This window comes from Aquila chrysaetos, chromosome 14 (assembly GCF_900496995.4).
Source record: "Aquila chrysaetos chrysaetos chromosome 14, bAquChr1.4, whole genome shotgun sequence".
In the NCBI taxonomy this organism is placed as follows: Eukaryota; Metazoa; Chordata; class Aves; order Accipitriformes; family Accipitridae; genus Aquila; species Aquila chrysaetos.
Genome location: NC_044017.1, coordinates 28684840 through 28696907, shown reverse-complemented (window position 1 = coordinate 28696907; position 12068 = coordinate 28684840). Strand labels below are relative to the sequence as shown.

At 38.3% G+C, this 12068-nt stretch overlaps 1 protein-coding gene across 11 annotated transcripts in view; it reads right to left on the bottom strand.

Annotated features, from left to right (window-relative positions):
- NAA16 (N-alpha-acetyltransferase 16, NatA auxiliary subunit) overlaps positions 1-12068 on the bottom strand; it is a 74858-nt gene that overhangs the window by 20378 nt on the left and 42412 nt on the right. For 3 of the 11 annotated variants that reach the window (XR_005933928.1, XR_005933929.1, XR_005933930.1), the window contains exon 10: positions 860-969. The exons of 7 other annotated variants lie outside the window; for them this stretch is intronic. The gene's annotated coding sequence lies outside the window, so the exon portion shown is untranslated. Of the gene's footprint in view, positions 1-859; positions 970-7600; positions 7773-12068 lie in introns of all 11 variants that reach the window. One more of the 11 variants, XR_003926529.2, reaches the window with a different exon arrangement.

Genomic DNA, 12068 nt, shown 5'->3' with positions numbered 1-12068 from the left:
GTGAAAGAATGCATACAGAAAAAAAAAAAGAGCATGTGTTCTTGCCCTTCAAAGAAAGGTTATGCTATCTGTCCTTGAAACCGGGAATTGAACAACCTTTCTTCTTAAATAGAGAATTCTCCACAGTAGTTTATTTCCTGAAGAAAACTTGTTTCTTGCAGGTAATGTGCATGGTGCTGACAACGGTGGCCCTGCAGGTCACAAACTGATCCCCAAGCACCACATGATTTACGATCAACAAATCAAACATCTCTGAATCAGATGAGTACTTGTTTGAAAAACCAACTCCTAAAGATGCAAAAATTCCAATTTAATAGCAGAAAAGTATGTCTCAAAGCTGAATAAATCAATCCCTTTATTTTCATCTCAAAGTACAATGGAATTTTGACAGTATTTCCCATCACCAGTATTTTAAGCAGTGGTTCTTGAACAAAGATTTCTGGTTCCCCAAGTAAGAATAGTATTCTTTATTCAGGAGAATGGGGTGTAGTCGAGTTTGTGACACCACTTTTCCAGCACAGCAGAAGAGGCATCCACTAGACTTGGTAAGAATCTTTATGTCCGTGCGAGAAGCTGAAAAATAGTTGTACTTCTCAAAATATCTAGAAAACATTTGCAAATTGTTTTGCTACAGAGTACCCAAAGGAAACTGCTGTTGTGCAGCTTCAGAACAGTCCTCATCACCTAGAAAAGTTGGGATACCTAAAGACTGAATGACAAACTAAGCATTTCAACAGCAGCCTTTGCAAAGTGTTTTCCTTGGGCCAGAAGAAAACCACGCTGACATTAACAGATAGTCTTTGTGGCCAAATTATTAGGAGTATCTTTCACAAGACAGAAAGAAGTATCCAGTACATACCCTGAAGCAATACTCTAAATGCCTCATGGGAAATGGAGAAGCAACAATAAAAACAGTCCGTAAGAGTACTACGTCAATACTTGGAAGTCTTCGCTACGATGAGATGTTATCTAAGAAAGAGATAAGAAGGTGCTCACAATGTGCAGAATCAGTATCAATGGACCCTGAAAAATATTTATGAACTTAGTACCAAATCAGTTAAGACAGAAAAAACAGAAAGCAGTTGCTGGCTCTGAGTTCTGAGGAAGGCCTTTTAAGACAACATTTGAACAGGGCTCGTGGCTTGTCTGTGGCACACAATAACAGTACTAAACCACCCCTTTCTTGAGTTGTCTCCATTATCAGTCCATTTCTGAGACAGTGGTAATCATTCACACACGCACACAAAACCAGCCAACACAACAGAGCTGAAAGCTGGTGAGCTGAACCCACAAAATAACGAAGAGGCATACTATAAAGAGTTGCTTTTCTTTTGATGCTATGCTGTCTACACCATTCTAAACAGAACCTTCCCCAGAAACAGCTTAGCACTAAAAAAACCCCACTCTGATACAATAATGACACAAACAAGAACATCTTCTAAACTACTATTTCTTGCATAATTCTGTTTCAAAACTCCCTTTGCTCACAGAGGCAACTTCGCAGCCTCCCTGAAAAGGGCTACTTGATTACTTGCGATAGATGAGACAGACGTACAGTTTGGCAAGGAACTTGTACCCCCCTCTCTAGGGCCCTAGAGACACTGCACAGGAGGATCCTGGGTTTGGAGCCAGTTAAGCTCTGCCCATGTGTTAAATTTGCAACCTGGAGTCCCCATCTCTACTAATACAGATGCTTAGATGTGAACTTTCAGACCTGAAAAATATTTACGAATGGTAGCAGAGGTACACTTCAGATGATCTATTTCATCTAGCATGGCCCCATCACGTGATTAACAGCATTTCAATCCAGGGCACTCTGACCGTACCTTTCTGGATGGAAATACTGATGGGAAGGAAGCTTCAAATAAAGCAGCTGCCAATAGACTGAAAAAAAAGCTCATAAATTCAATTAATCACATAGAGGAAAAAAAAAAAAGGGGGGGGGGGGGAAGCTACATCTTAGAAAAAAGGTTTTACTACAGCCTAACGAAGACAAGAAGCATCTTCATCTACAACCAAGAGGTGATTAGCATGAATTGAGATGTGCTTTTTATCCAGGCAGCAAAGAACAGAGCATGCCAAACATACGAGCCAGTTGGCACACTTGCACTGCACAAAAGGTCTGAGTTCAGGCTCTTCCAGTGTATCCACACAGGAAGGTGTATATGGGTAGCTACCTAAAGAAGTTCCATTTCCTATGGCTTACTATAAATTTCACTAAAAGAATATTTAAGATCACAACATTTAGAAGCTTACGCAGTTCACAGAAGAAACAAAAAACCTCTTCAGCAAGGCTCACGCTGGTTGATTTTAATTTTTTAAAGCAATGTTCCTCCATTATTTAAAAAATTAATGTCCCATCTAGCTACTTTGAAACATAAGATATAGACAGATTCATCAGTACAAAAAGGAAAAGGCGTAGGGTATCCAAATGACTAAATATTTCCATTTTTACTCAAGGCCGCTACACATTAACTTACTTGCAACAACTTCCTTAGTCTTACTTGAGAAGTTTCTGGTCCACAACTTGTTATATAGCCAATATAATTTACCCCACCCAATGAGGTATGAACCACAGAACAATCCCATAGAGACTATTCAAATAAATTACTCCAATTGTGAAAGGTTATTCAGCCTCATATGGAGGATTTCCACTGGTTACATTTTAGTATATGGCTAACATCTGAATGCAATAAAAACCACAATCAATTAAAAGTTACCTTCTCACCTCATACCATGAAAGTAGAAACAGGAAAACATGACAAGCAGCCTTCTACTTAACACAAGTCTCCTTAGATTTCTTACGTATCTTTGACATATACAGATGCCAAGTTTTTTCTGCAAGAAGCTTTACTATTTTGTGTAACACCCAATGAAAGTGTTCCTTTGAAACTAACAGCAGTTCGGATGCAGGTGCATCTCTATTTTTAAATTTATTCAACTGACCCATCAATACTCACTCCTGCTTCCCTAAGAAAAGCACTGTTGAACATGTGTGTATGCTCATGCATACACACAGGGCAAGACAAAAATCTGTCACTTGCAGTAAAACACACATCTAAAGGGAAGTTCCACAGTCATTTTAAATTAACCTAAATAAGAGTCAACTGCCAAAAAAAAAAATCAGTGGGTTTTCATTCAGATCTGTTCCTTGATCTAGTCTGCTAAGCAGCTGCACAGAATCTTGCACCACCTTTCAGTGGAAACCTAGATATTCTACAGTCAGCTTCAAGTACCTGTAAAATCACCTTTCCACTTGGCTTGCAACTGGCCATCTTGACCCAGCTAGCAGAAAATTTTTATTATTTACTTTTCTATAAAGCTAATCCTATGGTATCATGTTTAGTCAGTAACTTCAGCATTTCTCAGTGTGTGGTGGCTAAGCAGACATAATTCTCAAGAATTTCAAAGAGCTACCAGCTTGTAAGGACTGGCTAGCTGCAAAGCATTAACTCCACAGTACTGTATTTAAAACAAAACAGAATAAAAAGCAAAAAACTAAGCCACCCCAGAACCCTGGAAAGTTATAAGTTTTCTTTGTTCCCTGACCATCTAAGAAATCAGTTACATGTTTCGTAAGCAGCAGAGAAAGTAGCCTTCTATTAGATATGTTTCTTCAGAGCTGATCTATACCCTAAGGAAGTTCACGCATTTTGGTTTATTGTATATTTTCATAGAAAGACTGAGATGCAAGAGCTTTATTCACCTTTAGATTTTTCTTTACACTTAGTTCCTTACAACTAAACACCTCCATTAATGAGTTGTCATCACTTTCTAACATGAAATACATCCAATGCAGTGTCAGATACACTCAGAATTTAAAATTTCCTAAAAATCAAGCACAGCTAGAGCTCCTTTTTGCCCTGGATTAAGTTTGGAGGTGTGCTTTATTATATACATCATTGCTAGTAAACTGCATGTCTTCCTGAACAGTACAGCTGCATTTCAGTAAGTTTGTGTGTAATCTGTACACACGTGACTAGATACACCATCAAATCCTACTCCGATTTAGCATCTCAAGATAATACTAACTTGCTGTGGAAGTGAAGACTTCTGTTGCTGTCCACTGCTGCTAGCACTGGTACCAGCTACTCCTGAAATAAAACAAGTGATACTTTTTTCTAGGGTCAATACCACCAATGACCACACAGACTATTTGAAATACTAAACTCCAGAAGAAAAAGCTTCCTCCATTTACCTAAATTATTTTAGTTTGTATTTGTCATTCAAAAAGTAACTTTAACATAGTATTTTGTACACTTGCTCTGCTGAAACAGCATTATTTCTTTTTTAGGGCATGCTATGTACAAGCATAATGAATTGTAAGGTTTATAATACAAGTAGCATTGGATAAACATTGCAATTGTTTTGCAGTTTTGACTGAACCATGCAACATTTCTAGTCATATGTGACTGCATTAACCAGTTTTTGTGTCAAACATCCGCACTACAGACTTTGCACTTTCGAATTACTCTTAGGGGAGAGTACTCTCAGCTAGGGGAAAGCTGCTTGGTACGCCAGCTTTGCAGAGAGCAGACTACTCAAGCAGAATGGCAGATGAGTCACAAGAAGAACATTCTTCATTAAAGAATTTACTGCTGCTTTGGAAAGGTCTAGCACAGGTATGTTTACACACTGAAAGTACAACTGCACAAGTTCCTTTGGAGCTGTGCAACAGTATTAGAAGTACAAGATCAGTCTCGTGTTAAATGAAACAAACCTTAGGTAGGATGACTACAAATACAAGAGCCAGCCATGAATTTTAAATGCTTCAAATGTAACAAGTTGAATATTTAAACAACTCCTTTAGAAGTTATTTTAAAAGCAATACTCCTTGAATATCTTTATAAACAAACCATTAGGGCACCTATTTGGGATGGAAAAATGTAGGATTCAGCCAGACTTGGAAATGAGGTCTTAACTTTGATATTGCTGGGAACTGTCAGAATTGCTCAAGTCTCTTCCATAAAATGTAGCATCTTTCCATTCAGAAAATAATAAAAGTATGACTAGAGTAATTAAATAATTTTTCAAATTCAGTGACACATCTAGCTATGTTATCAATATAAAGTTTAAATTCCCTCAAAAATTGAGGGAAACTTCAATGAAAATGTATATTGGCTACAGGTGCAGAAAATACACTGCCTATAGTAAAGCTACAGAACACTTCAAAAGTACGAACTTTAGTGTTCAGCTGTATCATAAATATTAACTAAATTGACTATGATGTTCATATCAGATTTCTACATAGGCTATCTTTTTTGGAAGTGAAAGCTAACACAGATTAGCAGTTTACAAAACTGTCAATGAGAAGTTACAGAATTTGGAACACTTTTGTGCAGGAACCTAGAGTTCAGTAGGACAGCAACCACCATCAGAAGAGACTTACTGTCCCAGGAAAACTCCCCCACAGCGGTCAAGTCATAAAATGTACAACACAATTAAAATAAAACCTAGAGACTGCACAAAAGGCTAAAGGCTTAATTTAAGTTTCTTTTCTGATTTTATGCTTCCAAACACTGATCTTCCACTGCATTTTCAAAATAAGCTATAGAAATTTAACATGTCAGTCTACTACAGAGGTTTGTGTATAATTTAGAGAAGCCTACTTATTTATCTGCCATTTCCAATTACAGAAAGAGAGAGCTCTAGAAAAAACACATTGCTTAAGTGTATTAGACATCTTTCATCTAGGAATTAGCCCAAAAGGATAAACAGACTATAAATGGGCTATTATTCTTCCCCAGACATACTGTTACAGACATGTCGGAGCCTTATGAAACAGACTCTTACAGTTAGATAGTCATAAATCAGAAAGTTGTGCTAGGACAGCACTTCATATAGAAGACTGAGGATCTGAAGGTTACCTTTTTTTTTTTTTTTTTTTTAATTCGCACCATCCCAAATAAATCTACACTTAAGTGAACTGCAGATATCTGGTAAGTTAAAACAACTGACATTTTCTTCATATTAGTGTAGTACAGAAGAAAAATAATACTAAAATGCAGAGATGATGGGCTAGCTCAGACTTAACTGTTCTAACAGCAGTCCTGGGTCTAAATTACACTAAAGACAACAGGTTGTAAGGTACAAATCAAGGAGCCACTCTAAAGCGACAGAAATACAGATACCAAGCAACACAATATAAAGTTTTTTGTTACACATTGTTTCCTGAAGAGAGAGCGCTTACCTCATTTAACATACACCAGAGAGTGAATGAAATGGGAACGAAATGGGATAATAGTCCATGAAAGTACTGACACCCACAAAACAGATTGTTCTTTCATTTTCACATTGCCTTAAAACATACAGAATGAGATTGTCTAACATGCTGAGCATTCCACATCAACTGATGTTAGTGAATGCTTCTAAAGATAAACATCCCTGAAATCATAACTCCTGGGCTATATGATCAATGCCTGCAGAATTTGGCCTTGACATCTTACTGCCTGTTTTAAATGTGTGGAGTACGGATAATACTTCTCCTCTTTATTGTACTGTGTCAAGACTATTAACTTGTGAGATATGACATAAGCCACAGCATATGAGAAAACTGCCAAACAAAAAATTTCTATTACACCACAGTACGTGAATACATTCAGAAAAATAGCATTCCTCATTTTAGAGCACTTGGCTTTCCAGTTTTACTATTACTCCTAATGATCCAGTCATAGAACTGTTGACACAATGGAATAAGTTAACAACAGCAGCACAAGTCTGTACTGAAAGTTTTAAGACACTCGTAAGAACACAAATTCAGAGTAAACTAGTGTTCTAAGATGTCACTGTGGTCATCACACAACTAATTTCAAGAGCAACTGGTTTTTTGAAAGCTTTTGGACAAGTTTGGGGACTGCACAAAAGAAAGCAAATAATTTCATATAAGCAGAACATCAGTAGGAGCAACTATGAGCAGAGATGTTGAGAGCATTTCTTGTGGGTCTTCAGCTGGGTATTTGGAGCAGCTATTCCCAATGTAGACCACTCACTAAAAAAGCTCTCTTGATAAAGTAGTTCATAAGTCAGCCGCTACACCTGTCAGCTCCTGGCTTACATGTTACCTCAGGGACCCAAATTGTCAGCCACCAACATGTTTTACACTACCCATTCTCATTGCAGAGTGGAAGCATCCTATCTGGGCAGGACCTACAATGAAGTTTCTCATCCTTCTCCTTCCTCCACTTATTTTAAAGTTTCCTTACTCCTCCTTAAGACACAGTTATATAGCAGAAATGCCATCTTTTGCTATGAATGTACCAGTTGTTAACCAGATCTCAAGCAAGTCCACTTACCAGATTTCCCCTCCTGGAATTTTAACTCAGAGACACTACTTTCTAAAACTTGAACTGACAGTCAGTATGAACAAAAGGCCATCCTTGGTTGATCTTACAGAGTTATTTCTTCTTAAAACATAGACAGATTCCTAGTGGAACTAGTGTTTTTCACTTCCTTACGTAATCCACCAATAGTTCACAGAGGGCATCTAACTACAAAAACAGTTGCAACTTGCTTTAAATTACTTTAGCTTTCCACATCAAGGAGGGAAAATGCCTTCTTTCCTGAAAGGATTAAAGAAAGATCTTCACTGGAGACAGCCTACCTTCCTGTGTAGACAGTCTTACACCTTTTTTTGAGACTGTTGTTTCTGATGCTTCTTCCAGCCAGACATTTTCTCTCATCCAGTATTTCCTCACAGTCTCCATGTTTTTAGTTACTCAGAAAAAGGGCACATGTGCACTAATGTCGAGCTTCAATGGAATCAACCAACGCACCTGCAACACAATCGACGCAAACCTTGATGTTGACTAATTGAAGATCTTCACTCTTTGGATTTTATCTCATGGATATAGAGACTAGCATGTATGGGGAACCAAAGAGTATTTCTGAATATTGCTCAAGCACAAAGAGAACTTTGCAGGGGGGGAGGGGGGGGGGAGGTGAGGGTAGCATTTCAAGATCCCTCTCTTGAGGAACAATAACAAGTACGACTATTAGTTATTTCTAATACATCTGGACAGCAGTTTACAGAATGTGAAAAATACTATATCCCATGCAATTGATTATACTTCAGGTTATTAGCTTCCAGCAGAAACATTCTGCCAAGAGCCACAGCTACATTCACCCTGAACAGTAACTTTGCATGAACAACAGAACTCATAACAATGCAGTGGCACTCCTAAACACAAGTTTTTGCTTCTTGAATATGCCAAGAAGGCTACAGCTTCTTCCCAGAGCATATATTGTGCCAACTGTGTTTATTTTATTCAAGTACAAAGATATCAACATGATAAGAGTAGTTTAAATAACCAAGTATACTTGCTATTCAGAAACTGGAAGAAGCCTGATAAAAAAAATTTAATAAGCCTCTATGCTATACAGCAGGCTTCTTAAATTAAAGGTTTAGCATTATAGAAAACTGAGGAAAATGGCTGTTTTGCTGATACCCATGTTTTAATAACAAACTCCAGAAACTAAAGCACTAAGCAAAGAACAAAAACTATAAAACCAGTTGTAACATAAAAGAGGAAGAGCCTGGTAGCTAGACAGTAAGTCTCTTATACCAGAAAAAAGGATTAAGAAACCCATATCAAAGTATTTCATATACACACAGACTGTATTGTGTTGAGACATTTTCCCCATAAATGCTCCATGTTTCTTAACATGTAAATAAAACATACAGAGTCACATTTCAAAATCTTTCATTCACATAGCAGTACTTTAAGTGGTTACTATAAAAGGCTCCACAAATCATGAAAGTGATACTTCTAAAATAGTATGAGAAGTATCAACTGTAAGTAAAAAATTCCTCTATATTCACTTTTTTAAAGCCATATTTTGTTTAGATAACATCTCAAAGTTCTAGAGGAAAGCAGGATATCTTGTTAGTAAAAAAACCCCTGAAACACAAACGCACAAGTTTCCTTATGTAGGACAAATCTGCCTTTTTATTATAGCCTCCCCGGCTATCCTGCTATATATCCCACTTCCTTAGAATTAATTCATTTTAGTTAGTCACCTACAATTCTTATTTAGTCCATGGTTAAAAGTGACGAAGATGACAAATTCACTTAAAAATGCAAGTTACCTCCACAGTATGCTTATGAATTGATGATGCAGAAGTTTAGTATTTTATGGCAAGATCAAGAAAATCAAGTGAGTAAATCTCCAAAGGCAGTATGAGACATACATGTTCTAAATAGTGTTCTTAAGTAGAAGAAACTACTTTTTTTCCAGGAATAACTAGTTCTTCAAAACACACTATCAACATTGGCCCCACTACACACAAGAAGCTCACTCATAGCATGTGAATTTTTTCTAACTCCTGCGGGTAGATTTTTCAAATGAGGACAGCCAGTGCTTTCTATTTTCACATGTTCAATCCAACCATCTTTTAGAGACTGCTGCTGCAGAAATGGTTTGTTGAGCAACTGCACTTTTAGCTATATAGCACAACATATTAAGAAAAACAAAAATGAGCACAAATTTAAAGCTGTACAGATTCAGAAACTGGTACTTAAACACCTGTGCTGTTCCTTCAGCAAAAGCGGCAACTGAAGGACAAGGGTGGAATGGACAATTGGGAATGTGAACCACTCTGGCCATGAGTCAGGGCCCTTAAATAATCCATTTTGAATTCCATGACACACACACTCATGAATCAGTTCCCTGAGCAGCATCGTCTGCTGGAGTCCTACAAATTCTGTGCCTGTTACTCTCACCTTCAACACACAGAATTGTGTTGCGATACAAAGATCATGAACTTTTCTGGCACAGAATTTATATGAATTAAAACTCCAAAATGAAGATGACAGATCATGGGACTTGTGTTTTCACCTCTCACAGAGCAGACTATTTTAGGGTAAAAGGCCATTTTCTCTTTAAATATATGCCATTGCAGTTGTTGCTTTAGAGTACAGGAAGGCAACAGGCACTTGGAATAGCGAGTATAAGTAACAGTCAACAAAAATTGAAGTACCAATCTCCAAAATACAGCACCTCATCTAAAGCCTAGCATATGGCATTTGTCAAGCATTAAAGACAACAGCTCCACTGAGCACCTCCCAACAATTATGCATTAACACAGGAAGGCAAGAGTAGGCACACAGCACACACCAGTGCGTCACACCAATAGTCCCTGCTGTATAACGTTACAAACATCAGTAGGTTTGCTGGACAAACTGTCTCCATCAGCATGCAACTACTCAAAGTGAACACAAGCTATCTGACACAAGAAATAATCTGGATGCAATCGTGACTTTACTAGAATTTTATCAGTATGTCTTCCTCTACTTTTCCTTCACCAACTAGATGAGGGCAAACTCAACTTCAGCAAATGTCTACATCAACAGCTTGGCCAAGTAACTGCTGATTTCTAAGAAGTTGAAACTATTCTTTATACAGCTCTTTCTCTTTACTTGAGACTACAAGCAGATGATCTCTGACAAAATACCAAATGCACAACTATTACATTGTCTATTAGAATTTGCGCTGTGGAACATTGCAGAAATAAAGAGGGATGCCATATGTGCCACTGACAGCTCCAAAATCAAGAATGATGGATGGAGGACTGTACTGAAACAATGATTAGATCCCTTCATATCTATAGATAGCATCCTCAACCTAACCGCACTTCACTCTTGAGTAAACAACCTGCACTTTTGGCAAGTGCCTACCTTAAACCAGCAATTATACATGCTTCACTTGACATGTAGTAAACCGTGCATGCACTCACATTTAACCTCATACTAAAGCAAGTCTGCAGTTATTCACCTGTGTTTTGAAGTTAATCCATTTCTAAAAGGCAGATTCTGTGATAAGTGCCTGTTTTTCACTTTGTGAATGGTCTCAGAAGGAAGAAGGAAGAAATTCTAGGAATTGATTAGGAGGGCTATGCTGGCAAAGGGATATAAAAATGACAACTAAAGATTCCAAATCACAGTATCCAGATTATGGATCTCAATACTTCTGTATGTAGGCACTCACATATATAGACACATCCGTCTTTATTGTGCCTTTCTGCACTGTTTGCTATAGGATCTTGGTGTTGCCAGACTTGCATAAAACACACTTGTCCCAGTACTGAAGTACCAGTTGCAGACTAGCAAGTCAACAGCTACAAGCTGATCCTAGACTTGAAGGTGAAACCCAGTAAGATACTATCGCAGAATCATTAAGGTTGGAAGAGACCTCTACAGGCTGCCTAGTCCAACTCCCCTTTATGGAACAGGGTCAGCTAAAACAGGTTACTCCTGGTCATGCCCAGGCACATTTTGACTATCTCCAAGGATGATGACTCCACTACCTTTCTAAACAACCTGTTCCCATGTTTGACAGCCCCCATGACAAAAGTGTCTTTTTTGCTCAAATATACTCTCTTGTATTTTAAATTGTGCACATAATACCTCATCTGTTCACTGGGCACCAATGAGAAGCATCTGACTGTCTTTTTTCACTCTTGTCTTCAGGTATTTATAGATGTAAAATCCCACCTGAGCCTTCTCTTCTCCAGGCTAAAAAATCCTAGCTCTCAGCCTCTCCTCATATGCCAGACACTCCAGTCCCTTCATCAACTTCATGGCCTTTCTCTGGACTCTTTCCAGTATGTCTATGTGGCTCTTGTACAGGGAACCCCAGAACTAGACCCAGCACTCCAGATGTGTCTCACCAGGGCTGAGAAGAAGAGAAGGATCACCTCCCTCAACCTCATGGTGGTGCTTTTACTAATGCAGCCTAAGATGCTGTCGACCTTCTATGCCACAGGGTACATTGCTGGCTCATATTCCATTCACTGTCTACCAGAAGCCCCAAGTCCTTTTCTGCAAAGCTGCTTTCCAGCTGGTCAGTCCTCAGCATGTACTAGAGCATGGGTTACTCCTAAGGTGCAGGACCTTTTATTTCCCTTTGTTAAACTTCCTTTCAGCCCATTTCTCCAGCCGATCAAGGTCTCTATGAATGACAGCACAATCCTCTCATGCATCAGCCACTTCTCCCAGTTTTGTATCATCTGCAAGGTTGTCGAGGGGTACACTCTGCCCCATCAACCAAGTCATTAACAAAGACATTGCATA